This window comes from Athene cunicularia (assembly GCF_003259725.1).
Source record: "Athene cunicularia isolate RWA chromosome 10 unlocalized genomic scaffold, athCun1 chr10_part1, whole genome shotgun sequence".
In the NCBI taxonomy this organism is placed as follows: Eukaryota; Metazoa; Chordata; class Aves; order Strigiformes; family Strigidae; genus Athene; species Athene cunicularia.
The window spans coordinates 17,204,166-17,210,200 of NW_020799112.1; positions in this window are offsets into that span (position 1 = coordinate 17,204,166).

Sequence of the window (6,035 nt, forward strand, 5' to 3'; positions counted from 1 at the left end):
CGCGCGGCCAACCGCGCCCGGCCGGGGGGAGCGGGGGGCGAGGAGAACGGGGATAAGGTTATCAGACACGTTCACACATGGATACTTCTTTTCAACTATCACAGCCCTCTACAGCTCCCTGACAGGAGGGTGCGGAGAGGGGGGACGAGCCTCTTTAACCAAGTAACAAGAGATAGGACAAGAGGGAATGGCCTCAAGCTGCCCAGGGCAGGGTCAGGCTGGCTCTGAGGAAGGATTTCTGTGCAGAAGGGGCTGTTGGGCGTTGGAATGGGCTGCCCAGGGCAGGGGGGGAGTCCCCATCCCCGGAGGGGTTTAACAGTCGGGCTGACCCAGTGCTGAGGGATCTGGTGGGGTTGGGAACCATCGGTGTGAGGTCAGTGGTAGGACTGGATGATCTTCCAGGTCTTTTCCAAACTAGACGATTCTGTGCTTCTGTGACAGTTTTATTTGGAAGACTTGAAATGTCTTCCTTGGCCATTCGACTGGCAAGTCTGCCACAGCTACACTTCTTGAACTAACAATTGGTACGATTTGGGACTTTAGATGTACAGTCCATTCCGGCAATAACCTTGACTCATACCATATTTATTTTTTTAATTATTCCCCGCTTCTTGTTTTTTCCACTAACTTACTTGCGGTACACTTGCGCCAAGACATTTGTAGCTGAAAAACAACTCGAGATCCAGCTGTATGCAGTTTAACTGCACAGTGTAGAATGTCACTGGGAAATTAAGATAAACCCAAGAATACTAAAGTCACAGGAAATTGATGTGAAAGTCCAGAAACAATTCAATCCCCATTTGAAATCTAGATCATCATTTAAAACTCAAAGACCATTCTTTGGATTCATTAATAAGAAATAATGAGCAACTAATTAGGAACAAAAAAGAGAACCTACACAACGTGCAAGATGCTTTTATCCTTCCTTCTTTCTCTCTGAAATATATGGACTGCATCACTTTTTCACCTAGGGTTGTTTTTTTTCTTTACTTTTAATATCAGAAACATTAATAATGGTTTTTAATTTATCCTTTTTGCTTAAGATTTCCGTGAACTTTTTGAGCACTACTTCAGTATGGCATAAATATTCAATGCTACATTAATTGTTTGATATCTGCAGATGACTAGAGAAATAAGTACTATTGTTATTAACATTTATCAACAAGAAACCTAAACGAAGGAATATTTAGGCTCTGATTCAAAACCTACTGAAACCTTTCAGTAGTTTTTCCTGAGCTTTCTAAGGGCCTTGAAAATGGTCTAGTGGGACTGAGGATTCCAACCGTAAAGACCTTGAAAATATTGTTTCTATAGAATGAGGACTCCACCTTCAATTAATTGCACATCATGGAGTGGTAGAAAATGTGGGAATTCAATACAGCTTTTTTCAAAGTCTGGTCGCACAGCCTCTGACCTAGGACAAATTCACACATTTAGAGAGACAACACCTTCTGCTGAAATGTGAAGCCCTCATAAGTAATTAGATGGTTTTGATACAAAAGAGAGATGTCTGATTGAGATGAATCATGTCTTTCCTAGAAATGTGACTCCATTGTCTAACTGTCATAGAACAAAATTCTTTCTTTTTGGAATGATGAATAATAAAATCAACATACTGTAAGTGCCAGATTATAAAACAAGCTTGAAGTGCAAACTACATGATGTGTTCCTAGGAGTTTCTGAAGGTGGTAAATGAAACTTACAGTGGGAATAGCAGTGACATTTCACCTGCCAGAGCACTATTCTGAAAAATACTTTCTCAGGCTATTAGTGTAATCCACTGTTTACTTCCTACAGCAAGTCTCCTTGAAATAAAATTAAGGGGGTGATGCATCCACTACTGAGTGCTCTGCTCCTCCTGCACACCTAAAGTAGACAAATTTTGTAAAAATATTTTTTTTTAAATACCATGACCAGACATTTAAGCTGTTCTGTTTAAGGATAAGAATCTAATCTGATTTTTTTGGTAACATGACCTAATATCAAGAAGCCAGATCAATGAGATTAGGAACCTGCACTTCTCTTAGGAAAAAAAAAAAAAGCCTGCAGAATAAATCCACAGACATACACAGAGACAAAACAATTGGAATCTGAGATGAATGTAGGCAAACAAGATACCATCATTTGAGATGACATGCAGTAATTTCCTGGAACATTTAACATTAATGGGATTTGCAATAGATCAGTTAGGAACCAAGAATACTTGAGAGGGTAAGGTTCAAGTCACCGGATCACAGATCTCCATTTTAGAAGGTGAAAATTCTCATGTACCCATTCCTGATGGGAATACTCTCGCTCTGGCCAGTGCAGGACCTAGCAGGGAATTCCATAATGGAAGGAACAGGCATAAAAGCAATGCCTAAATCATTTGCCTCCTGATTAGGGGAAGTGTCCACAAGGTACCATTTTACAGAAGTGGAAAATGCAGCAATGCACCAGCTACCCCAAAACAGGAAGAATTGGAGGTGAACAGGTTGCATCAGACCTGATGCTAAAGCTCAGTTATTCAGGATGCTGTGACTTGTACCACATGCAAACCGATCTGAAAGGAATTCCTCTGAGACTGCTATGATAAACAGCATGTTGTTATCTTTAAATGTGCCATGAAGTCCAGATTTCAGAATATCTAAAAGATCAATTGGCAGCGAGTTTCACTGACAGTTCAGGAACCATCCGTGTTTCGGCAAATAATACGAGAGACATATGAAGATAAATTATCAGGCTAGGAAAAATTCTCGAGAGATTCCTAGGAACAGAAGTTAGAGGGGAAACGCTGAGATGTCTGAAGATTTTCGTTTAGTAACAAACATCTTTCAAAACCCAGATAGCCGTGTCAATAATTATTAGATTCTTGGTAATTACAGTTCAATTTAGCTCTCATGTCTCATCCCACAACTCGGATCCGGTTGACAACTGCTTAATCAATTTACATTGCTTTTTTACCCAAATGTAGGTGGTTCAGCTGTTTAATCCTTTTCGTTGCAAGATCATCTGTTGGGGATAACAGTCTCTAGCATTTAAATGGATGCTACAATAAACTGACATTGCTTGGTTAAACAGCAAGAAAATTTCTTTTTTTTAAAAATAATCCTTTTCTGTGTATGCATTTCTAGAGCACAGCTACTTGCAGGGATGAACCCAAGCCAGAGGAACCTCTGGAGGAAGCAGAGGCCACAGCCTCTTGAACTACTCAGCTCTTCACAAAGTTTTGGCCATGAGCTTCTTGTGGCAGCCTTTTGCCATGGCCTCCCCAAACGGTGCACAGATAATCTTGGTTTCCAGTTCAGAAATGTACCCATGATAAAACAGGTATATATTCAGAACAAAGGCATGAGCCATCACTAGGAAGCCACTTCCACACTGCTCACCGTATCAAGGAAACAAGATCACTGGGAGACAATCCAGAGGACTGGAACCCTCCTGTCAGCAAGTGGACGGTTAAGCATGACCAACTCATACGGGGAGGGGATGGTGTTGGTAGGCCAGCTGGTTAGAGATCTTCAGGAAGTTCCCCTAAGGAATTAAAAGAAAAAAAATATATTCATTGTTATAAACATATTTCTACCTGACTGGGTTAACAACCTCTGACTATCTTTCTGACCTGAACTGCTGATGAAGCAGAAAGGGAAGCTTCGACTGGAATACGTAGCAGCACATGCCGTGGCAAAAGGCTGACTACTGGCAGCAGTACAGCAGCAGGAGGACACAGGGATAAGCATCATCAAAAGGCTTTAAGAGTCCTTAGAGAAGAATTTGTGAATGGGATGGCCTGTACCTCCATCACTTCATCTTGAGAAGCATCCTTATGAAGGATGCTTGCTTGGTCTCTACCTTTCTATAAGCTGAATCCACAAAGCCCCCAGGAAAACGATCACTATTTCTAGTGAAGTGAGCATCCTTTGTTTCACTGATTCGCAGAGCAAAGAACTGCCAAGAAGACAGAGAGGGAGACAGTAAAGCAGTTGTGAAAAGGAAATACCGTCCCCAAGTCAAGTTTGGCTGGTTGAGTTGGCAGCATGGGAATAGTAAGGGTATAATCAGAGAGAACAGAAAAACAGAAGGCATCTGAGTTCACGAAAGGAGGAAGCAGAAATGAACCGTTCAGCCTTTCAGCCTATCAGTACTGCTGTCAAACACAGCTCACCCTTCAGAGCCTCCTTAGAGGAATCAACAGCAACGCTGATGGTTGCTGTGCCAGAACACGAGAGATTTAGCTCCAGCATGAAAGGGACGGTCAGCTGCTCTGCGGCCAATGCCCCAAAGCCTGCATGCTTACCCTTATAGTGGCGACAGGGGGAGGAGGGGGGAAACCAGGATTTAAAAAGTAAAGGAGAAATTGCCTACCGCAGTATAGAGTCACTTCTCACTGACGTATGCCACAGGACTCCGCTCACTCTGACCCCATTAAAAACTCATTGTCACAAGGAAGTCAAGCTTCGAGTTTAGATTTTACCAGCAAGGCTACGTGATGCTTACTCCACGAGCGTGGCCCTCCGTGGCTCTGCCTCAGCGAACATGCCGAGAGTCCCCGCGAGATGGCTGCAGAGACTGCGGCATCGTAGCTGAGGCTGCGGAGCCTCAGTCAAAGGCGTTAAACTAATCCAGGAGCGTATGGACATTCCAAAAAGTTGCTTCTTTCAAAAATACAAATCCTTGTGTGATTTGTCAAAAATTAAAAAGATGGGGAAAAAAAATTAAAAATTTCCCCCTCTTTTTTTTTTTTTTTTTTTTTTTGAGGTGGGTTTTTTCCTTCCTGTTTTTCATTTTGTTCTTCTCATTCAGGTTTTGGTTATATGCTGCACATGATTCAAATCGTCACCATCAGATTATTTTTCTTTCTGATTTTTTTTTTTAATTAATGTTTTTGGAAGACCTTTTGAAGCCGCTACATTTCTGTATTCTGAAATTAGGCTTTTTGTGTTGATTAGACTGATTGTCCAACCTTTCATCTTTCCTGTGTTTTGTTGTCATTTAGCTGGTTTTATTAATGTCCATGGAGCCTAGTCACTAGACCACCTATCCTTTTTCATTTTGTATTTTTTGAAAATTGGCCATTCCATGTGCTAGCTTGACATTGGCTGTGGGTCTTTAATTCAGCTAAGGAACAAATGCATAAATCCAAACATAAGCTCGAGTATGAAAAGCCTGGTCAGTCACCTAGCCCTGGAAACCTTGCCCTGACAAGGCAGATCAACACCACCTAAACAGAAAGCTAAGCCAAGGACTCCTACTCACCTATCTTACTGTGAACAGCTGCAGCCCAAATTCTTCCTCATCCTACCTGAAAGAGTTTTAGTGTGGGTAACACAGAAACTTTAGTTCAGAGAGACCTACGTGTCCTTACCCTAACTGTGATTTTCTGAGGTCTGAAGGACATAACATTGATTTTAGCCTGGGAACCTCTTCTGTAACCGGTATTAAATGTCAGCACAGCCCAGGATCCCTTTTTCAGCCTGCATCTAATTCCAGCCTTAGTTTGGAAAGTCCCATGGACAAAACCTACAAGAGACATCTCCAAAACGCATTTCTATCCTTCTCTTGGTTGAAATCTATCTCTTAGAGGTTTCTTCACCATTCAGAATTCTTACACTTATTCAAATCCATTTGATATGCCCATATTGGGGAAAACTTTGGGCTAAACAGTAAAGCAAAGCCTACCTATTTCTACCCAGTCAGGCTTTAGGTATGGTTACTGAGAGATTTACATCCACTTCTTACCATGCACCCATTTTTCAGACTGATTCTTCTAAAGTTTAGTCAAAGTATTGATGCCAACCTCAGCCACAACCTTAGCATAGAAACAAGCTACTGTTGCCGACTCTGGTTTTCATCTAGGGTTAATGAGAAACCCTATTGTTACACTTGAAATGTGCCCAACCATCAGCCAAAAAAAAAAAAAAAATCTACCCTCACACACATAGTTAGTACCTTTTTTTTTTTTTTTTATATCCCTCTTCCTGCCCCAGCAGTGAACAAAATGATTCAGTGTCAGACATCCACGGACCTTGTTCATCAAAAAAAAAAAAAAAAAAAAA